This window comes from Chroicocephalus ridibundus, chromosome 11, assembly GCF_963924245.1.
Source record: "Chroicocephalus ridibundus chromosome 11, bChrRid1.1, whole genome shotgun sequence".
Taxonomy (NCBI): domain Eukaryota; kingdom Metazoa; phylum Chordata; class Aves; order Charadriiformes; family Laridae; genus Chroicocephalus; species Chroicocephalus ridibundus.
Window position 1 is genome coordinate 2,155,620 of NC_086294.1, and position 23,170 is coordinate 2,178,789.

Sequence of the window (23,170 nt, forward strand, 5' to 3'; positions counted from 1 at the left end):
CGGGGGGGCGGTGTGGAATAAAAAACTTTGGAGCCTGCTGCTCTACACGACGCTGGTGGGTGCCTCAGAAAAACCAGAATAAAACCCCCTAGAAACCAGATATCCTCCCCCACTGCTGCAGCACCCCGGGGCGATGTGGCACTTCTCCCCGCCGGAGCTCATGATGTCTCTGCTGGTCGTGCAGAGCTTTGGGGTGTCCCCACCCCCGACCCCAGCACCAGCCCCGTGGCCTCTCTGAAGCCACCCCAGCCTGGCTTTGCGCCATCCCCCCGGTCGGTCTGGTCAGGCCCAGTGCCAGGTTTAGGCAATTATTTGATCACAGCTCTTCTTTCCCCATTTTAGCAGGACAACGCGGGTGCGTTGAGCCATGTTGGTGCCCCAGGAGACCCCGCTCCCTGTCCCACTACCCCAATTCAGGGCCTCCGGTTCCCCAGTTAGCAACTTGTCATTGACGAGCTCATCAAAAGGCTGCTAAAAAAAAAAAAAAAGAGCTGAGGTTTGACACAAACTAGGACAATAATCAGGTCTCTGCCCTCATTTTTAAATTATCTCGGCAGTCCCCTGTGTCCATGCCTGCAGGGACCAGCTCCCGAAAGCCCTGTGGAGCTAATTCCAGCTGGCTGGCCCCGTCTCGTGTCCACCGCAGCAACAGGGACACCTCAGAGTAGAAAGGGGGCTGGGGAAGAGGCAGGGACATTTTGGGACACAGGCCTGGTTCACGGGCACATCCCCCCAAGACTGTGTCTGTGGGGAGACAGGGAAGGCACAGAGGAGGACCAAGGATGAGGAGGAGATGCTGGTGGCAGCTCGCTGCAGCAGGAGGGGCTGGAGCAGCTCCACGGGATTTTGAGGACCCCCTCGGTGATGTCCCACCACCACCTTTCTAAGCTCAGGGTGGCAAGGAGGGGAGCAGGGACTGGTCTCCACTGCAGGCCGGGGGTAAAGGGGAACGGGAGGAGGGATTCGGATGCTCCATGGGGCACCTACCATGAGATGCCAGCAGGACTTCAGCAGCAAAACAGCTGCTGCAACGTGTGCTTGGCCGTAGGACGAGGAACACAGCCCGGGCTCGGTTGTCCACGTGTGAAGGGTGCGGCCTTTCACCCTCAGCTCCAGCCCCATGCGCAGAACCAGTCACAAGGACAAACTCTTCCCAGACCAAGCCAGGGCCACCAGCATGTGGCGAAGCATTTGTTCCTCTGAAGTGGCCATCTGGGAGAAAGTGTCCTTCATCCCAGCAGAGCAGCAGGGAGCTGCAGCCTGGCCGATTTCTGGCCGGGTCGACCTCTAAACTCAGCCGGTGACCGGGCTGGCGCTGCTCACGTGGGAGGAAGGGCAGGAGAACCCCTCCTCGGGGTCACCAGAAGGGACACTGCTGTCACAGACCTGCCACATAGGTATGTACACTTTTGGGGACAAGAGCAGCTGAAGCAGTGTGACCAGGGCTCTGCTTACCCTTTTATCCTTGGGGAATATCCATCATGGCAAGTATTTAGATGGTGACAGTGGCTCCTGTCCTCACCAGCTTCCCACCAGCCTGGCTTTCAGCTCGGGTGACGTTTGGGCAGGGGGACGCCTGCATCCCCAGAGCCCACTCCACATCTGGGCTTCCAAGGACCAGACCAGGTTTGTCAATGTGGATTTTCTCGGCACGGAACAGGACTTGCAGCCTCCTCCTGGGACGTGGTGGCAGCATTCAACCCACCGCAGGCAGCTGTGATGCTGCTCCAGCTCCCCAGCAGCTCCTCCCAACCTGGACAAGGTGCCCGCTCAGTGCCACAAGGCTCAAAGTTCATCTCCCCACCACCAAAGTTACGATGTGGAGGCAAAGAAACTCAAGATCACATTTTTTTACAAAAAAAAAAAAAAGTTTATTTCTCCATCTTTTGTGCATAAAAACTGCCATGGTAACACGATGCTACCAGAGCGTCACTTGCCCACAGCTGCGAAGCCATGAAAAAAGGCTTTAAATCAAAGGAACCATTATCATAAAATAAAAGCTCTCAGGCAAGGCTCCAGGCTGGCTTGGGTGCAACTCACGTATCCCCATTTCTCTTTCATTTTGCAGCTTTCCGGGGATGCTAAAAGCAGCAGCCATGGGCATTTGGCTGCACAAAGACAACTCCTCCGTGTGCGTGCAGAGCCCACCACCACCCTGACCGAGGGTAACGCAGCTCCCAGCCCTGCAAGAAGCCCCGTGATGCCCTCGGTATCGATGAGGCAGAGGGACTGATGCCTGAATTGTCCTACCTGCCCTTTTTTGACTCCCTCATCCCTTCCCCGGGACAAGGGGCCGGCGGGTGGCAGGGGAAGGAGTCAACCTAGTCTAATGGGGTTGTTCAGCCTGGAGAAGAGAAGGCTCTGGGGAGACCTCAGAGCCCCTTCCAGTCCCTGAAGGGGGTCTACAGGAAAGCTGGGGAGGGGCTGTTGGCAAGGGCATGTAGCGACAGGACGAGGGGCAATGGTTATAAACTAGAGCAGGGCGGGTTTAGATTAGCCATTAGGAAGAAGTTCTTTACACTGAGGGTGGTGAGACACTGGCCCAGGTTGCCCAGAGAGGTGGTGGAGGCCCCATCCCTGGAGACATCCAAGGCCAGGCTGGATGAGGCTCTGAGCAACCTGATCTAGTTGAAGATGTCCCTGCTCACTGCAGGGGGGTTGGACTAGGTGGCCTTTAGAGGTCCCTTCCAACCTGACATATTCTATGATTCTAATGGGAGGTGTTCTAACGGGAGGCGGGTTCCAACCCCCCATGGCAGGGGGGTTGGAACAAGATGATCTTCAAGGTCCCTTCCAACCCAAACCCTTCTATGATAAGCCTTGCTTGTAGTGGGCTCCTGGTCACCCAGGTGTGTGTGTGGGGAGTGCCTGGACCACCGCCAGCACCATCCTGCCTGACCATCCTGCCTGAGGCCAAACAAGAACAACTCCTCTCCCCTCCTACAAGCAGCGTTTTTCTCTTTCAAGCACAAAGCTCTCGCGCGCAAGCACGTACCGACCTCTTCCCAAGGGCCCATCTGCAGCCGCTCGCTCGCTGTTATTCTCTCCGGTTCATGCACGGCTGGGTTTGCATGCCGGAGCCGAGCACCTGGGATGGGAGCGAGATAATAGACACCAAGCACATTTGAAGCAGGGAGCAGGCATCGTGCCCCGCACAAAGAGCCCCGCCGAGTGCAGCCGCCGCTGTGAGGGGACCGGTGGCCGTGCCACGTGCCACACGGGGCTGCTGGGCTGACCTGGCACAGGGGCACAAGCTCTTCTTGGCTCTCCCAGCTTTCTGTCAGCCCTGCCAATCCGTGATGTGATAACATGCCCCAGGAACACTCGAAATGCTATGAAAAATGGAATTGTATTGTTATTGAACATAAAAGTACATTAAAAGTAAAAGCTGCAAAGGCTCAGCATGACCCCAGGAGGGACCAGTGCTCCCAGCAGCACATGGGTAGGCACAGGCTCCTGCAGAAAAGAGCCTGCCTTGTGCTGGGTGACCCCAGCCATGCTGCAAGACCCCAGACACTGCTGTACTGCCTGTGCTGGCTCATCCCTCCTTGGGTGGCTCTCCCCCATCGGAGGGTGTCATCCTGCCTTCTCTCTGAGAGCATTCCCAGCCCCCCTATTTCCTTCTCCACCCTCCTGGTACCCCCAGCTCCTACCTGGGCTGGGATCACCCTGCCTCCTCCTGCAGGGCTGTGACAGCAGCCAAGCTATGCGCCGGTGCCAGATGATGCTGGGCTGTTATGGATTGCTCCATTACACCAACGTTACAAATATGTTAAATTAGAACGAGAAAACAACTTAACGCCTGGAAGCCACAAGCTGGGGCAGAGCCGTTCCCACTGTAAACTATTGCACCAAGAGCCAGCACCCTGCAAGATGAGACCTGGGGTCCCCGCTTTGGCACCCCAACACTGAGCTATGTGTAGGAAGGGCTGTGGCCTTTCTGCCCAGTCTGCTCCACCACAGGAACTGCAGACCATGTCCCTCCCCTTGGCTGAAGCTTTTGACCCTTCAGTTGCCTACAGAGACAGACCAAATATTGGACAGGAGAGCTAGAATGACACAAAACTAGCACAAACACCCCCAAGAGTGAGAAGAATAATAAATTACCCTTCATAGCCATACAGAGATCCTGTAATTAAACCATTTTACTTACTGAAAGCTCTCACAGGTCCAGCAGTTTCTGCCTTTGTCCAGGCGCAACGTCTAGCTTGAGTAGCTGATGACCTCCATGGCTTCCTGAAGGATGTGTCCATCTCTTGTCTTCTCCCCAGCTTTGTGGGTCCTGCTTGGTTCTAAAAACAAGGTGTTGTTAAAAACATGGGGGAGAAGCACCTCCAGGCCAGCTCTGGTACAGATCACCTTCCTTGGGGACAGCGGTCCTCTGGGCTGGAGGAGCTACCTGTGACCTGAGGACACCAGGGAATGGAGAAGTTCCCATCATGGGGTCCATGGCTGAAAAATGCACTACTTTTAGGGTTCAGGCTTCCGCCTGTCTTCGCCCCAACTCCAGAGTGCAGGCGTAGCTCCCTGACGAGCAACATCACGACCCAAATGGGACTCCACACCTCAGGATATAACCTCCTTAAGAGGCCCCTGGGCATCCCATGGGAGAAGACAGCAATGGTGCCAGGCTCTCGCAGGGGATTACAGTCCCCCAAGTTCGCCCACGCTCTGCGCTTTGGCTGTATCCATTTAAGCCCTTCATTGCCTTCCAGACACAGCCGAGTGCTGGTGCCCCAGTAACAGGGCTCAGACAGCACCTACCCTTAAGAAGCCCTTTATAACTTAAAGCCTGAGCTCATCCAGCTCATGACGCCACGCTCAAATTAGAGCAGCCTCTGAGCACCGACTGGCACCGGGGCACTGGGTGGAAGAGGGCACGGGGCGAGCGTGGCCGGTTGAGCACTGGCACAGCTGTGGGCAGGTTACCCTGGGGCAGGCACCAGCACAGCCGCGCGGCGCTGCCTGCGCAAGCTCCTGCCTTCAGTGCCTGGGAAGATGTATTTTTTATGATTGGGAGGGGACGGCAGAAGGAAGAGGGAATATAAAGCCGCAGCTGAATTACTGCCCAGGCGCTGCAGGCATGAGAAATTAACTCTTTCAGGACTGAAAAGCTTTCGTGCTGTCACCCTAGCTCCTCAAACACCAAGGCCAGACACACGAAACTGTGCAGAAACAAGCTATAGGCTTCTGTGCGGGATTTAAAAGCCTTTTGGAGACTCTGTTAAATAACTATCAGAAACCCAGCACCCCTCTCTCACCCTCTCCATGCCCTGGTGCACCCCTGAAACTACCCCTCACCTCTCCTTGCCTTATCTGCCTCTCCCTGCCCCGCTTCGAGCCACTGCCCCATGGGGTGTCCATTTCACCAGCGACACAGCGGGCAGGAGACATCACTTATGGGTCTGTCCCTCACCTCGCCCCCCCCCCCCAAACTAGAAAAGGAAGAGAAACGTGGGCTGTGTGTGGGAGACGGACGGGACAACACTTCTGTTGTGCGCAGCAGGTCTGATGCACGCAGATCACACACAGAGCCTGGCCGGGAAGGAACCAACAGCCTCCAAACCCGGGCAGTGACCATCTCCCTTCCCTTCCAGATCTGCCGGCAAGATGTCCCCTCTGCAGGGTGGGCAATTTTCGGTGCTGGACCCTGGTGTATGGACCTTGTGTGGGTGCTGCTGCTGGGGCAGCCCCTCTGGGTGGTCTCAGGTTAGTGCTGCTGGGTTGCACCAGAGCTGCCCGAGAGCTGCTCTCCCATCTCCATCCGGCAGCGCGCGGGGATGAAGCATTCGGTTTGCACAGACAACACAGGGAGCATTCAGAGCTGCCAGGCTTTGTGCACTGATCCCCTCGGGGCTACAGCAGAAAGGAGCGGGGGGTGGGATGAGAGATGTCCCCCCCAGCTGCCAGCTGGACCATAGCAGAACTAGAGAGAGCTGAAAGAAAGCAGGAGCCTGTACTCAATGCACTTCTTGTCCTCCTTCCTCTGCAAACCCTCTTCTCATCCAGCAGCCCCTTCTCCCCCCCGGGCTCTCCCATATCCCCCGACCCCTCTCCTGAGCCCCAACCCACAGCAGCAGCTTCTCGCTACCCCGGGGCAGAGCCGTCCTCCTCCTCCTGCAGCCTGTCTTTCTTTCCCCGGGGCCAAACCCCTTCCCAACACAGCACGAACCCTGCAGACGGCTCCCTCCCTCCCTCCCTCCACCTCCGCTCCTTGCAGGTCCCAAATATTCCCTCCCACCCCCACTAACACTCTCTCATCTTTCTCAGCCAGTCAATTTTCTCACATCCTCCCACCTTTGTCTTCCAAAAATGTATTCGGTTGCTTTTTTTAACCTGTGTAAACCGTAAGCATCTGCAACATCCTGTAAAGAGGAGGGCTGTGAAATTACAGCTTGGCATTTAAGCATGTCCCCCTCCGTCCCCCCGGCTTCATTCAAGCCCTCGCGGAAGAGACACATCTCTGGTTTATAATTTCATAAGCCTCTTTCATGCCCCTTTTCTAGATTAAGCAGCGCCAGCTCTACCCAGTCATCCTTGCTGACACCCTCTGTGCCTTCTCTAGCTTATGATGTCCCCCTGCAAGCAGGGGAACCAGAACTGCAGGCAGCACAACACGCTTAAAAGCGACAAAAAAAGCCGCTGCTGTGGTTGCTTTTCCTCCCTCTCCTTCTTTTCCCAGGGATTCCTGGGTCTCGAATGGGGATTTGGGAGTTTAACTCCTGCACAGCACTGGGCTGACGTTGCCACGGACACCCGCCGCACCCTGTGTTTCGCTCCAAGCGGCAGCGATCGGCTCAGAGCAGCCCCCTGCCCACGGAGAGAAAAGGGAAAGGCGCAGGGCAAGACTTCAAGATGCTATAAGCCACCGAGCACCCAGGTGAGGTCTTTCTGCAGCCCTTCACAGTTGGTCTATTTTTTATACTGAAATATTACCAGAAATATTCCTACTATTCACGGTCTTCCTGATGGATTTTGTTTCCCCCCTTTTAGCCTGGTAAATAGAGGGTTTAGTCATGCTAAAGCTAAAGCTTAGCTGCTTTAGGGGACCCTGAAGAGACTGCAAGAGACCCCTTTGGAAATTCAGGTGGGCTTCATCAACTTGCTCCTCAAGTCATCTTCATCAACAGTACGACAATGGAGCTACTGACCATTAATGGTGTTTTGAGCAATGAGTATTTATGGCTTGACCGAGGGATAGCTGGGCTGGAAACCCATGTCTAAAGATACATTTTTTTTGGTCATCCCCAGCAGATCCTATTTGAGATTGCAGTGGCATTACAGAGGACTGGCAAAACATTTCAGGAAAACTCGGAAATTGCTGCCTTCGGCCCACGATACACAGATTTTTGCCTTGGCAGGATTGCACCCATCAGTAAAAACTGCTACCGAACCATTTGGTGTTAGCACCACCTGGATTAAATATGAGCATCTTCCTCCCTCCCACAAACCCTGCAACAGCCTGAGGGACAGGTTGTCTGCCCCGTGCACCACTGCTTCATCCTGAGAAATGAAGGCCCCTCGCATCCAGCTAAACCCTTGTTCTCTTCCCTTTGGATGCCTGGGCCAGCAGTGATGGATTTGTGATCGATTTTCTGCCTTCGCTTCGCCGTGTGGTGGGGAGCAGATGGCATTATGCATGACGTCGAGGCGACAGAAAAGGACATGGCTTGAGTCACTTCAACCACAACCCAATTCTGAATCATCCAGTTGATGCTCTGAGGGTAGGACAAGCACCGAGCCAGGGCGGAGGAGGACACTGAGCTATTGTGTGCGTACCCCGCCATGGTCCGCACGCCTTTCTCAACGAGCTGGCTGCAGCACTCCCCTTTCGCTGACCTCGCTCCCCCACAACGGGTCCTTTAAGCTGTTAAGCAGAAGCCTGGTGGCTTTTCCCATTTCTTTACAGTCTTGGGATAGAGCTGCTCGTGGCTGAATAGACACAGCTGCCTGGGCAGGACGGGAGTCGGAGATCAGAGCTGACAAGGCTCACACGCTGAGCTCCCGTCTTCCTCGGCAGCCGTGACAGGGGATGGAGAACTGTCCTGACAACTGGTGACGGAGAAGGACAATACATCCCACTGGGAGATCGCCTGGGGACCACAAAGCATCAGACACGAAGTTTATGGGGAGGATGACTCGGAGAAGCATCAGCTCTGGCAGGATCCTCTATAAAAATACGCTTTGAGGGCACCACGTGGCAATGCCAAAACCAGTACAGGCTTGGGACCTGGCGTGGGTTAACCCCAGTGGGCAGCTCAGCCCTACACTTGCTGACTCCCCCGCAGTGGGATGGGGGGGCGGAATTGGAAGGGTAAGGGTTGAGATAAAGGAGGTTTAACAGGTAAAGCAACAGCTGAGCGTGCAAGCAAAGCGAAATAAGGAATTCATTCACCACTTCCCATCGGCAGGCAGGTGTTCAGCCATTAAGGGGCTGGTGGTGTTTAGGTGCCCACCGGGGTTAAACCGCGCCAGACACCGTACTGAAATCACCTTCTGAAAAGAGGGGGGGAAAAAAAAAGGGGAAAAGCCAGAGAGCAGGGGAAGGAAATCCCTCGGTGAGAGGCAGAGGTCAGGCTCACGTGCCTGGGATCCCCCCCTGCTCCTACCCCCATAAAGGGAGCCCTCCTGGCCCTCGCACCCTGTAGGCAGTGAGTCAGCGCCCCTTGTTTTTGCAGGTGTGGAAAGGGAAATCCTCCCCCTCCAAGGGAAGCTGGGTCTGAAATGGCTGCGAAGGCAGCGAGCATCCCCCTGGGGTTTCGATTACAGCAGGAGAGCTTCCTGTGACCAGAGCACATGGTGTTCCTCTGGAGAAAGGGCCAGAGGGGTGAAACCAAGTTGGGGAGATGTCAATGGGACACAGGGCAAGCCGTCGCCAACAGCTGAGGCAGCATACAGGAACACACGTGGTGCTGTGGTTATACGTAGAATCATAGAACGATTTAGGTTGGAAGGGACCTTCAAAATCATCTAGTTCCACCCCCCTGCCCTGGGCAGGGACACCTCCCACCAGCCCAGGTTGCTCCAAGCCCCATCCAGCCTGGCCTTGAACCCCTCCAGGGATGGGGCAGCCACAGCTTCTCTGGGCAACCTGGGCCAGGGGCTCACCACCCTCAGAGTGAAAAATTTCCTCCTGATATCTCATCTAAATCGCCCTTCTTTCAGTTTGAAGCCGTTACCCCTCATCCTATCACTACATGCCCTTGTAGCAAGTCCCTCCCCAGCTTTCCTGTAGGCCCCCTTCAGATACTGGAAAGCTGCTATAAGGTCTCCCCGGAGCCTTCTCTTCTCCTGGCTGAACCCCCCCAGCTCTCTCAGCCTGTCCTCACAGCAGAGGGGCTCCAGCCCTCGGAGCATCTTTGTGGCCTCCTCTGGCCCCGCTCCAACAGCTCCGTGTCCTTCTGGTGTTGGGGGCTCCAGAGCTGGATGCAGTACTCCGATACTGTGTACTCCCATACCTACAGGTTTGGGGCTGCTGCCGCTCACAGCCATGGCCCCATCACCCGTGGAGGACTACAGGGACCCTGCAGGTCCAACAGCACAAGAGACACGTCTGCCAGGCAGACACCAAGCTGGGCAGGGTCTGACAGGGTGGCAAGGCTACACTAACCACACATTAGCCTTGGACCCTGCTGAGGCCGAAAGGCAGAACAGCCCATTACTTTAAATCCCAGCCCCTTTCTGCATGTAAAATATGAGCAAAGACCCCACTGCTATTGCAGGCTGCTGAAACCGAGCTGGAGCTTTCTCTCTGTGCTGCTCCTGACCTTTCTCCTCCTATACTTGAGACTGAAAAGTTGTAGAATTCTCTCTTTTACATCTCTACTCTGGTTTTCTTTTTCCAAATGCTTGGCTGAGAGATCTTCCTCCCCCACTCTTCTGGTCTGGTCACTGGCTTGTGGCCACTTCTAGCACCATGACTCCTCACTCCCACCTTGGGTCCTGCTTTTCTCTGCTTTCTTTTCCACCCTGGGCACATCATATCCCCCCTCCCCAGGATCCCCCGTACAGGGAACACTTTCAGCTGCTCTAGCGTTTCCTTCCCACTGTTCTCAAACCCTGTCATTTCTGAACCTGCTGCTATGCTGTCTCCTTTTCCAAACTCTCTTGATCTCTCTTCCTTCTGCCTCTAGCATGGCGCAAGCCCCTTCTCACTATCTTTTACTGGAGTTTCTGGCACCGCGGGTACCCACATATATCTTAATTGACTCCTTCCATCTCTGTGAGCCTTTGGGCAGGAGTGTAACAGCCCTGTGTTAACTTATGCATATAAAAGCTACGATTCTGCTTCCTCAGCCCAGAAGAAGATTTTTTTAGTAGGGCCTGTTGCAACGGGACAAGGGGCAATGGTTTTAAACTAAAAGAGAATAGTTTCAGACTAGGTATAAGGATGACATTTTTTACAATGAGGGCAGTGAAACACTGGAAGAGGTCACCCAGAGAGGTGGTGGATGCCCTGGAAATATTCAAGGCCAGGTTGGACGAGGCTTTGAGCAACCTGATCTAGTTGAAGATGTCCTTGCTCAGGGCAGGGGGGTTGGGTTGAACTAGATGACCTTTAAAAGTCTCTTCCAACCCAAACTATCCTATGATTCTTAGAAAAAATCTGGCATCCTGGTCATCATCACTGGGCAGGAGAACAGACGAGGGCAGGCGGGAGTGCAGAGGGGAAGGTGCTACGTAAGCCAGCACTCATGGAGGGGTGGGGAAGCTATTTTGGATATGGATTAAAAGGACGTAACACGTCAGCAACTGCAGCAATACCAGCTGGGTATGCAAACCATGCCATGGTTTCCTTGACAGCTGAGTGGAAGGAACAAACACCAAGTAGTAACAGTAGGCACCCTTTTTTTCCTTCCCTTACCAGCCCTGGAGCTCCCTGCGGGAAGAAGTGCGGGGTGACACAACCTGGTGAGCAGCACCTCCCCCGCCACGCTCCCTTGCTCCGTCAGGACAGGCTGCTGGACTACAAAGCTTCCTGTAAAACATCCATCATTCCAGCCCTGTTAGCCACCTGCAAAGAAAACACAGGACCCCGTGACACCCACGTGGCAGGAACAGGGAATGGAGCCCAGCATCTGGACTCCTTCATGGAAGCTTTGTGAGCAACAGCCTCACACCCTGCTCTGCTACAGAAAATCGCATCTTTTGCCTCTTGTATGGTGGAAAGGGACAATAAATACCCCACGTCCTGTTCCTCCATGTCTCTCAGTGGTTTTCTCTCCCCTCTGTATATGCTTCAAGGGAAAGTTTTCATGCCCCATAGATACGACGGGGGTGGGGGAAGGCATCCACCTCCCCTGCTCTGGATGGCAGGGAATGGATTAGGATCCAGACTGCCTGGCAACACCTTCCTCCTGGGGGAGGAGAGAGTAGGGTCGGCTCCGCCAGGATTTTGGGGCATGTTGTCTAAAGCCTTTCACTTCCTCAGAGATCCCAGCTGTTGGGCTATTTGCTGCTGATGGAGGCCCCTCCAGCTCCTCTTGCTGATCTCCCCCAGGGTCTTCTCCGTCTCTGCTTGGCTCAGTTATCTCCTTGCTCCTCTCCAATGAGCGGCCTGGGCTGCTAATGCCACCCTGCTCTCTAATCTCCCTTTCACTCTCGTGATGGTGCTCAGGACACTAAGGAGATTAGCCTGGCCTCAGTTCCTCACCCTCCCTAGCAACAGGGATGTCACCCCTCGGGGAGCCATGTGCAGGCGTGACACATGTGCTGCCACCATCCCAGTGGCAGTGCAGCTCCGGTGCCCTCTCCTGTCCAGCCACAGTCCCAGAGGAGGTGTCCAAGCCACAGCGTAGGATGAGATGTACTGGGACAAGGCATCGGTCAGACATTTCCCCCCCTCCCCAGTGGGAACCTGGGAGACCTGCACCCGTCCTCACTTGCTGTCTCCTCTTGTTTGTGTGGGAAGCTTGCAAACGCGAGGGCCAGGATACCCGGGCAGAGGACGGAACCCCCCCCTGCACTGCTCTGGGGCACAGCTTTGTGCTCCAACAGCACAGAAGCAGCTTTGAAAAGGCCATTAAAACCCCAGTCCTAAATAAAACAGCCCATTCCTGCTGCCTCTGCAAAGCCAGGTGGAGGTTGCGAGCTCCGGGCACAAATCACTCAACGACAGTGTAACGATAGGACGTGGGGTAACGGCTTCAAACTGAAGGAGGGGAGATTTAGATGAGAGATGAGGAAGCAATTCTTTGCTGTGAGGGTGGTGAGCCCCTGGCCCAGGTTGCCCAGATCAGCTGTGGCTGCCCCATCCCTGGAGGGGTTCAAGGCCAGGTTGAACGGGGCTTGGAGCAACCTGGGCTGGTGGGAGGTGTCCCTGCCCAGGGCAGGGGGGTTGGAAATAGGTGATCTTTAAGGTCCCTTCCAACCCGAACAATTCGGTGATTCTGTGACAGCCTTTAAGAGGAGCCTCCCGGGGCTGCTCGTTGCCCTGCGCCTCCTCCCTCGGCCATCGGCGCGGCGCCGAAGCGGTTAACACCGAATGCACGGGGCTCTCTGCAGATCTCCGTTACCGTGACAACAGCTCCCGATGAAACCCAGAGCTATAAAATCCCATTAAACATCTGCGAGAGCCCGCCCGTGCTGCCTGCACAGGCTGCCACCTGCCGGCAACCCCCCCACCAAGCTGACCCACATTGCCCACGCCGGGGCAGAGCTGGTGGCACCCAGCACCCCAAAAACACAGCTGAAAGGAGCAGGAACAGCAGCAGCATGCTGGGGGGGATGCCTGGGGCATGAAACATGGCTACCAGCCCCGGCTTTTGGGCTAGTGAAGGGAGGCTGTAAGGATGGAGGGTGCAGGTATACACCCCACAGGTCGCTGGAGCCTTGAGGGGGCTCCTAGGAAGGACACAGTGCCCATCACTGTGATTTTGCCTGGCAGAGGTGCTTTTCTCGGAGCAAACCGGTCTAAATTCACCTGTAGGGGCTCTCGAAGTTTTAAGGGCAGGTTTGAGTGATAGCAGAAAGCCACTGGCATCTACTACAGCTTTCTAGTTCCTTACACTCACTCATCAGCTTGTACCAAGCCCAAGCGAAGGGTCTGGGCTGCTGCGAAGGGTCTCTGAGTATGAGACAGGGCAGTGGCCCAACGGGGACTTCAGACTGAACCCAGCCCAAGCCAGACAACGGGACCGGCAGGCTGGGGAAGGATGCTGGGACATTGGGAGTTGGGGTCCCTGCCTCACCTCTGCGCTTCATTTATTCCCCTCCAGCTTTAGTGGACTCAAGGGACTTCTAAACACCCTTCATACTTCACCTGATTTGAGAAGTTCAGGCCTTTCCTTCCCTTTCCGTGCTTCCACCATTCTTGCAATAGCAGAAGGCACCAGAAAGCCTGATATCCCACAAAAGGCTCTCCGGGTACTGGACAAACAGGGCTCTGGCACTCAGGAGACGCCGAGGAGTTACTGGTCCTCGTGGGGGAAGTGGTCCAGGACAGAACCAGCACCATCCCTTGAGGGGAAACTAAAACAACATCCACAGGGAAAACCCATTCCCGTGTGCCTGTTGCTGGGGCTCAGTGACCTTAGGTGAGAGAATCCGGACACACAGTGTCCAGGCTTAGTATAATACGGGTTATTATACAATATATAACTATATATAAGCCATATATATAACAATATGTAAACCTAATTGTATAATAAGGCTCTTGCATCTGAAGCTGACTGCAAAACTGCTCAGCAACGGATATTTATTTGTTGGATCTTCTCCCAAGCTGTCCCCTAAGTTGCTCCCCCACGTTCCTGGATTCAGAGGGTCCAAAGCTGCAGCTTTCCCTTCCATTTGTAAGTGCTGCTGTATCGCTTGGATCCTGGGAAAAAGCCTCTCCTCTCTTTGGGGAAGGATGGGGGCAGGAAGCAAGCAAGGAGCAAACATCTTCATCCCCCCCCGCCATCATCTAACTCCATCGCCGGGGAGAGGAGGGAAAACAGTCAGAGGGACTCGCAGCAGCAGGAGCCCTGGAAACTCTGGCATCTGTGGGAGTCAGGGGAATCCAAAGGGGCCACGGATGAAAGCCGACACAGAAAGAAAATACTCTTTTTGAGCTACAATTGCTGGCACAGCTGCTGGCCAGACCCCCTTCCGAATACTAAAACATGCCAGCAAGGGGATGGAAATCATTAACTTGTTCGTTTGCGTGATTTAACCGTTTCCATCTCCCCCTGCCCCTTGAAGCTGCTCAGATTTCTTCAGATTTCCAGACCCCCGCAATGCTGCAGCGCCTGCCCCCCCGAGCAGCAGGCAGGGGCTGAGAGAACCACCGATGGAGAAGATGGGGCTCCCTCTCCCCTCCTCCTCAAACGCTTTTAAAGGCCAAAGCCATGGGCATGCGGCTTTTCTGCAGGAGTAGATGACCGGGAAAGAAGCCAAACAGCACCCAGGAGAAACCCAGAGCGGTTTGATGCTCCTTTTCAAAGCGCAGAGGCTCAGAAAGCCCACGGCCTCCGAAGGGAATAGGAAAAATGCCTGAAGTCTTGTAAATGAAGCAGTTGGCTGAAAACCGGAGCGTGATCTAGGAATGATGCTGTGGCAGGGTGGGGACCTCTGTCAAGAGGAGCTGGGACACAGCCCTGCCAGTCGCTGAACATGCATTTAGTGGGCTGGCTAGTGAAGCTGGGGAAAGCCAAGCCCTTGAGGTTCCTGGCCTCAGCTGTAGCGACAGCGCGGGGCTGCAGCGTCCTCTGTGCGTGCTCTGGATTGGGACCACCTTGTGAGAGGCAGCAAAGCGGCAGGAGGGAGGGAGGGAGGGAGAGAGGGAGGAATGTGAGAGCTTGCAGAGCATCTCACTGCGGGAGTTGAAGCTGCCAGGAGGAGGGGATGCGTTTCAGGAAACCCAAAGAGGCAGGAAATCAAGAGGGAGAAGGGGGACAGTAATTGAATCCATATGTTGGAAGCAAGGAATGCAGCCGGCAGCGGGGAGCAGGCTGAGGGAGAAAGCCCACGCTGTGGGGACAGCGCGGGGGCACTCGCAGAGTCACGTTAAACCTCCTGGACTAAGCAGAAGGTGGAATTCCAACCAGCCGCAACCGCTGAGACAGGTTACTTTGTCACTTGCGTGGGCTTTCAGGTCTGCGCCTGTAGTAGCTACAGGTCAGGAGGCTTCCAACCTTCAACTCATGAACATCCTAATGTAGCAGTTAACGTTGCAAAAAGGGGAAGGAAATGGCGCTTTTAGTACAAAGTGACAGGGTTAGATCTACGCCCCTGGCCCTGAGCACGTATGGAGCTGGGAAGGGAAGCGGGCAACAGCAACATGGGAACACGGTTTTGCTGTTCAGCCGGCGAAGGGAGGGATGACAGGTCCACTCTGCTCCCGGAGAGCAGTGCAGCCGTGGTGCAGGAGCACCTGCTATCGGACGCGCGCGCTCAGAGGTAAGGGCACAGACGGGGTGACGAATAAGGCACCCGAGTCCATGCAATCATGGCAAGGCTATCCCACAGAGCCCGTCCCACTGGTTTAGGTACTCCCAGGTTCAGGCTACAGCACTGGAAAAGCTCCTAAGATCGTTTATGGTCTCTCCCCCTCCCACCCCCCCTTTTGAAACACATTTGCAAAGAAATCTGAGGAGTGTGTGGTTGGAAGAGAGGAGCCTAATGCCAGACTCCCGCACTAATAGAGCACAGCATCACGGTTTGGGATGGGGGGAACTCTAGCACCCACCGGGCCTCCCAAGGAAACAAGGGAGGAGACGGAGCGCGGGACTGCACCGCTGAACAGGCTTTTGTGTGTTTCATGCAAATTGCTGCATTTTTATATAGGCAAAGAAGGCTCTCAAGAAGGCCCCCAGGTTTGGTAAAGTTCTCTGCACCTTAGGAGGCATTGCACTTCGCTGAAGATGGATTTAGTGGGGCTTGTCCAACATTTATGTTGAAAGCTCTCCAGGAAAACCTGCAAACTGCTGCTCTCAGGACTTATCCCCTCAGTGAAACAGAAAGCAACGTCACTCATGCTGTCCCAAGCCTCCATCCTTGGGAATCCATCTCCAGAGCATTTCTCTCTTCACCTGTAGCCCTCCACACACGTTATTATTAGGGCTTTGCATCCAGTTCAAAACTTCTGCTGTCCCAAACACCCTATTGCATCTCGTACCTGCATCCGTGTCTACCAGCTGTTCCCTGCTCCTGTCACTCCTGGCCTTTCTTCTCTGCCTCCTCCTTCGCCAGCGTTGCACGGTGTATCATCTGTTTCATGCCGCTTTGGATTCTCCGTGACAGCTTCCTGCAGAACAAGAGAAACAGCTGCTTCGGGGCGACAGGATGGCTGGGGTGGGGGTGGGGGGGAAACATACAAAAGCAGTTAAGGTCCCTCTTTGGAACAGGGGGAGTAAGAAGCATTGTAGATCTGGGCAGTGAGGGAAACACCCAGTTCTGCAGAGAGGCCCTCCATGCTTGAGCACGTCACTTGCAACTCGTCATACTGTGTCTTAAAATCATGGAATGGTTTGGGTGGGAAGGGACCTTAGAGATCATCCAGTGCCACCCCCTGCCCTGGGCAGGGACACCTCCCACCAGCCCAGGTTGCTCCAAGCCCCGTCCAACCTGCCCTTGAACCCCTCCAGGGATGGGGCAGCCACAGCTTCTCTGGGCAACCTGGGCCAGGGGCTCACCACCCTCACAGCAAAGAATTTCTTCCTGAGATCTCATCTAAATCTGAAGCCCAGAATCTGGAGGAACACAGTCAGGCAGCTCACTTTTAGACAACAACTGACCAGAGCAGCAATCCCTTTGTCCAAAGCCATCAAGGAGGCTCCGAATGACAGAAATCCCCTGCTGACGGCAAACAGCATCCCTGCAGCACTCCAAGATCCGCCCCCCCCTCCCCTCCTCAGCTGTAGAGGAACACCCCGCGGTCCACACCACGACAGAAATGCCTCTTCCCACGTGATGGGCCCTTCGGCTCTATCCCTCTCCAAACTTTGCTGAGATCCATGAATGCCTTCTGCCACAGCTCACATCCACTTTGAAACGTTTCTCTTGCTAAAAGCAAAAGGATATTGTCATTTCCCCGCCCCCCCCCCCCCCCCCCCAAATTTGTCATTCTTACCCGTGTTGGCTGGAAAGTTCGGAATGTTACACTGCACATTCAGACTCTCTTCTTTTGTCATGTTTAAGCTTTTCTTCAAGTTCTCAGCAGACACTAAAAAAAAAAAACAAAACACCACCAAAACCCCAACATAAAAACAGAGAAGGACATTCCTAAAATATTTGCTTTAAGCAGGAGCATAGTTTCTACTCCGCAACTGTCATCAGGACTCCAGATGTACTCCCCAAAAATGCCTTTTGACCTTTGCCAGAAGCGTGGCTCACCCCCTGTTTAGACCCAGGCAAATCGCCCCCGCGCACTGACAATCAGCTGGTTCAGGCAACGCCTCAGCGCTCCCTCGGCAGCGGATCTCCTGGGAAATATGCTCCTTTCTCCTCCTGGATGTGCTCAGACCAAGGGCACAACTCACTCATACACACCCTCATGGGCATTTCCCGGGCAGATGGGGTGGGTGCAAACACAAACCGAGCCATACCAAGGCACCACACCAAGGCTCTGCTTTCCTTTTTTTTTTTATTTTTATTTTTTTTTTAAATTTTTAGTATTTTGGTAAGGGCTGGGACACAACAGAAAAAGTCTGCATGCTTCGGCAATCTCCAGTCTCCAAAACGAGATTAAAAAGTGACTTTGGACCCGTCATTTGAAGCCAGTTAAAGGCTGACAGCTCCAGAGAAAGGTGCGAAGGCGCCGTGAAGCCCAACTCCAGTGCAGCACAGCGGGGTGGGCCCAGCAGCCGGGGACAAGGGATGGAGCTATACTGGAAATGTTATTCTACGTTAGAAAGCGGCTTATTAGCCAAAGGTAAATATTAGACCAGGTAAGAGCACGGGGGGTGTGCGGGGGCAGCAGTCAGGTATTCAGCAGAGCTTTCGTCCTCTCTCCGGGTGACGGATACATCTGCATCCCGCATCCTGCTGCTGCCTCCTGCTTTCCTTCCTCCCTGGACACTGACTCAGCACCACCAGCCTTTTATCACAGGACAAAACAATAGGTATCCTTCCTTCCACGCATCGCATCCGCTCGTTTCATCCATGTTTCTTTCCTTCGCTGCCCTACGCGGCCGCAGCTCTAATAGGAAAAAGGCTTCCACTGTAATGCCGCAAATAAGGCATCTTTGGGATGCAGCCTCAGGCTCTGCAGCCACAGCAACGAGCCAAAACTGTCTTTGTTCAGAGCAGCCGAGATCCCAAGCCTTGTTTCCCAAGGCACAGCAAACGTCTCGCCTTCACTGGGATCGCTTTTGATCCCAGGACTTTGTGTCTCGGAGCTGGTCATGAGAAAAACTGGTCAGAAAGGATGGTACAAAAGGCGTGGGAAGCCTCGCCAGCAGGTATTCCCAGGTCCTGGAAATCCTCTGGGTGTATTTTCTAGCCACGTGCAGGTAGCTGGGAAATAAACCCAGAGGGTACTATCCAGTTCCCCAAACTGCCCACGGAAAAGCCCTCGCCTTGCAGAGAGCTGATTTCTCTAGCTCTATCCAGACCCACTCCAGAGTCCCCAGGCTGCCCTAGAGCAATCCCCCCCCAGAGACCCCCACGTCACTTCCTCTTTTTAGCTGCAGAGATTGAGCCCACGCACCGTATCATGCTCAGATCCACTCTACGAAGAAAAAAAAAAAAAACTAATTAAATTAAGTCTTAGTGCCAGAGGCCTGCTGCCTCTGCAGGTAAGCGAGGAGGTGCAGGATGCAGGCAAGAGGAGTGGCAGGCAGCAATCTTTTTCTTTGCTGTCACCAGCTCCCATGTGGAGGATTAAACGCAGAAAGCATTAAAGCGTTGCCTACGGTCTCCCAGACTTCAGAGCTATCAAGCATTTGGTTCCTGCTGACCTGAGCCAGAGCCCAACACAGTGACAAGCACAGGAATCAGCGGGAGGATAACGCAGAAAGATGTTTAAGCAGAGATGAAGAGATGCTGCCCGAGATGAGCACCGATCTGCTGAGTCTCGTGGGACCGTCACCGAGCACGTCTGTGTCACAGGGTCCTGCAGCAGCACAGGCACGTCTCTGAAGCAGCTTGTTAGGTGAGACCATCTCCTTTTTGGACTCTCACACGACTGAATACAGGCAGTTATTGAAAAACAATGGCTCATTACTTGTGCTGCTTCCCAACCTGTTACAGCCACCAGAACGATTTTCTGAACAGGCAGGTTCTGTCTCTGGAACAGTTTCTTTCAGATCCCATCCTCGGGCAAGCTATCGGGAAGGAGAATCAGAATCACAGAATGGTTTGGGTTGGAAGGGACCTTAGAGATCATCCAGTGCCACCCCCTGCCCTGGGCAGGGACACCTCCCACCACACCAGGTTGCTCCAAGCCCCGGCCAACCTGGCCTTGAACCCCTCCAGGGATGGGGCAGCCACAGCTTCTCTGGGCAACCTGGGCCAGGGACTCACCGCCCTCACAGCAAACAATTTCTTCCCGAGATCTCATCTACATCTCCCCTCTTTAGAAGACCTCAGACTGAGCGTACATTATCATGGCCAGGGCTGGGCTTCGAAGGTTACCCAGGAGTTGAGGAGGAGAAGGAAGGAGACTAAGTTGAGGTTGCAGATACCAGACAGGTTACACGCAGCCGGGCACAGGAGGAGATGCTTCCAGAAACAGACTGAGCAATGTCAGAATCATCATCCTTCCCGGAAAAGGTCATTCTAAGCCCTGAGTGCATCTTAACTGTAAAAATGGTACTCTGATCAATAACAGTAAAAAAAAAAAATACAGAAATAGGCATCCTGCCTGATGGATTTTGTCAGTCTTAGGTCGATGGTTGGACTAGATGATCCGAAAGGCCCCTTCCAACCTAGGCAATCCTATGATTCTCAAACTTTATAAAGGCTCCAGTGTAGTAACAAGATCAGATTTATTTTCCACTCCCCTGTTTCTGACAAGTGGCAGAGCTCTCATTTGAGGTCACAGTCTTAACTCCTAGAGAGTCCTCCTCGGTGCAGGATTCATCAGAGCTGGGGTCTTGCTCTTCCCCTTCCCCACCTCGCTCTCTCCCTGCCCGTTATCCCGCGGCAAGGCTAAACGGGCTTGTGAAAACTTAACCGGTCTGCTAAAGGAGGCTTTTTTAGATCTGACCACGTGAAGACTTCTTGCACTGAAGAAAGGGGGGAAAAAAAAAATAATAAAATATTCCTGATGGGAGTTTCCTCCAGGCATTGCATGGCCAAATCTTTATTTTTTTGGAGTTAAACGTGGCAGGAGAAAATGACTTACCCTGTTGGAGTTTTACCAGATGCTTTTGCATTTCAAACATCAGATTTCTCCTATGTCTCAAAAATAGGACAGCTGAGACCGTCTCAAAGTGCTTGGGGAAGACAAATAGGGAGCTCTTAGCTCTTCATTTATTTTCTTGCCTTTAAAAAAAAAAAACAAAACAGGGATGTGTGTGTGTTGGGGGCGGGGGGGGGGATGTAAACCCAAACCACGCACTTTATACAAGCTTGTTTGCAGGGAACAAGAACAGGAACCGTAGATTTTCCAGAACACAGATAGAAGGACAGATATTGTTTGGAACTTAAAAATCCACCAAGTCCAAAATTTACTCACTTAGACTCTCCCCAAACCAAAGCATGACGATAAAACTGCCTTATCTGCAGGAACTGAGTCAGACTATTTGGAAACTTAGGTAATAAAGTTAGTACTAAGCAGCCCAAAGAGAATTCCTGCTGTCCAAGCAGGTTAAAGACACTTATAGCCTCTTTTTTTTTTTTTTTTTTTGACAAATTAAGTGCAGAATTTAAATTTGTCACTGATTGGTCATAAGGATGCTAAAAAGCATCATCAGGAAGCAGGCCGAGGAAGAAAAGGATCCTACAGAAATAAATCCCTACCGTAAGACAGGGTGTGCAGCAGACAGGCCAGGCAGAGGAGACTTCTTGGTTTTATTGGTTTTATTTTCCTTAAAAGTGTGTAAGGGCTCACAAAACCAGGGGTAAGACTGACGATGAGTCCTCACTGCTGTAACCTGCCTCTCCCTTATCTCCCTCAAATCAACCCCCCAGCCCAGGCCTGTTGTGCTGGGTTGTTGCAGTGGGAAGCAATTAGAATAGAATAGTTAATTACCACTGATGGGAGAGCTGATCTTCCTTTTCACAGAATCACAGAATGGTTGGGGTTGGAAGGGACCTCTGGAGATCCTCTAGTCAACCTCTCTACGATTACTTGAGAGGAGGTTGCATTGTAGAGAGGTTGGTGCTGGTCTCTTCTCACAGGTAATTAGCAATAGAACAAGAGGGAATGGGTTCAAGCTGCATCAGGGGAGGTTTAGGCTGGACATTAGGAAAAAATTCTTCACAGAAAGAGTGGTCAGACACTGGAATAGGCTGCCCAGGGAGGTGGTGGAGTCACCATCCCCAAATGTGTTTAAGAGTCGTTTAGACGTGGTATTAGGGGATATGGTGTAGGGGACAAATTTGTAGAGTGGGGTTGATGGTTGGACTCGATGATCCCAAGGGTCTTTTCCAACCTAAACTATTCTGTGATTCTAGCCCAATCCCCCTGCCAGAGCAGGGTCACCCACAGCAGGTGGCACAGGAACGTGTCCAGGTGGGTTTGGAATGTCTCCAGAGACGGAGACTCCCCCACCTCTCTGGGCAGCCTGTGCCAGGGCTCCGCCACCCTCACAGCAAAGAAGTTCCTCCTCATGTTGAGATGGAACTTCCCATGGTCAAAAGTTTGTGCCCATTACCCCTTGTCCTGTCGCTGGGCACCACTGAAAAGAGCCTGGCCCCATCCTGCTGACACCCACCCTTTCAGTATTGATAAGCATTGATAAGGTCCCCCCTCAGTCACCTTTTTTCCAGACTGAAGAGACCCAAATCCCTCAGCCTTTCTTCATCAGAGAGGTGTTCCATCCCCTCAGCATCTTGGTAGCCCTTTCCAGCCCTTGCTTTGTGCTCTGATCTGCGACCTGGTACCCAGGCCCTCACCAGGCAACAATAGAAGACAAGGGTCATTAAAGCAACCACTAAACATCACCCGAGGATGGGCAACGCTAAGCTTAATGGGCAATGAGCGCTGCAACACCTGCACCTAATCAAAGCCTGCTCCAATCCACACTCTCAGCCTAAGGACTTGACAATGGGGAGACTGAGCAAGACCTGAAGTGTCCAAAGAGTTACTGCAGGAAAAGTATTTAAGGGAATGCACTGGAGAAAGTGTTTATTCAGGGAGACTCCTGCTGTTTCTCATCCCAGGTGGCCTCTGGGGAGTTTTCCCTTTCCCTTTGCTCTCTTTTCTCCCATTTATTCCCCCTCCCAACATCCCCAAAATGGAACTTTTACTGCTGCAGTTGATGTTTACCACTAGCTCCAGGTCCTGAGAATAAATCTGTGTCTCTCTCATCATCTTCTGTGCAACATTGGACAGAGAAAACACAGAGATGCTGCAAGGAGCATGAAGCGGGAGGCGGAGTGGGGCATCACGCAAGGAACAAAACAGTGAAAAACGCGATTTTTCTGTTAGGGGAAGATGCTGATGTGATCTGTTTGTCTGAATAGAGGAAAAGTCACTTACCAGAACCCCAAACTGCTCATACTCTGCCATACTCATTTTTCTGAGCTTCACCACCTGTGGCAGCAGCTTGAGCAAGTTCTGCAAGAGAAGTGCACAAACCAGTGGGATGGAGCTGCCTGGACCGGCACCGGGGCGAAGCCCAAGAGATGCAGGGTACAAATAGCTCTCTGACTACGCGCCTCTCCCACCCTTACACGAAAGAGCAGGCTCAGAAACTCACCTGCACCGCGCTAGTGCTCAGCACAGTCTCGTCCAGCTCCAGGACTGCAGTCTTCATCTTTTCATAAGACAAGTGGAGAAAAACGATCTGCCAAGGCCCAGGAAGAAACGCAGGTCAAGCTTTATGAACAATCCCCTGATGAGCACCACAGAGAAGCAGTTTTTGACTTGCTCCTACTGGCAGAAGATTGTCCAAACTCAGCAAGTGCAGCTCCTTCCCCTTTTTTCTTTGGAGGTTCTTTCTTCTCTTGCCCTCCTGGTCTTTCTTTTCTGAGGACAGCAAAGGCAGGTAAGCTGTGAGCTGTTGAAGGAGTTATCCCTTGGGTAACCACGCAGCTTTTCTTCATGCAACGTCTGGCCAGAACTGCTCTAATAAGTACCAAA

General features: G+C 53.4%; 1 long non-coding RNA gene across 1 annotated transcript; it reads right to left on the reverse strand.

The window, feature by feature from the left end:
• Positions 1-1,883: 1,883 nt before the first annotated feature.
• Positions 1,884-23,170, reverse strand: LOC134521757 (uncharacterized). The gene is made up of 7 exons (XR_010072864.1): positions 22,788-23,170; positions 22,568-22,645; positions 20,267-20,406; positions 17,051-17,143; positions 16,097-16,225; positions 10,865-11,014; positions 1,884-4,292 (listed from the first exon to the last, which is right to left on the reverse strand). It is a non-coding gene; the product is annotated as an uncharacterized LOC134521757 (long non-coding RNA).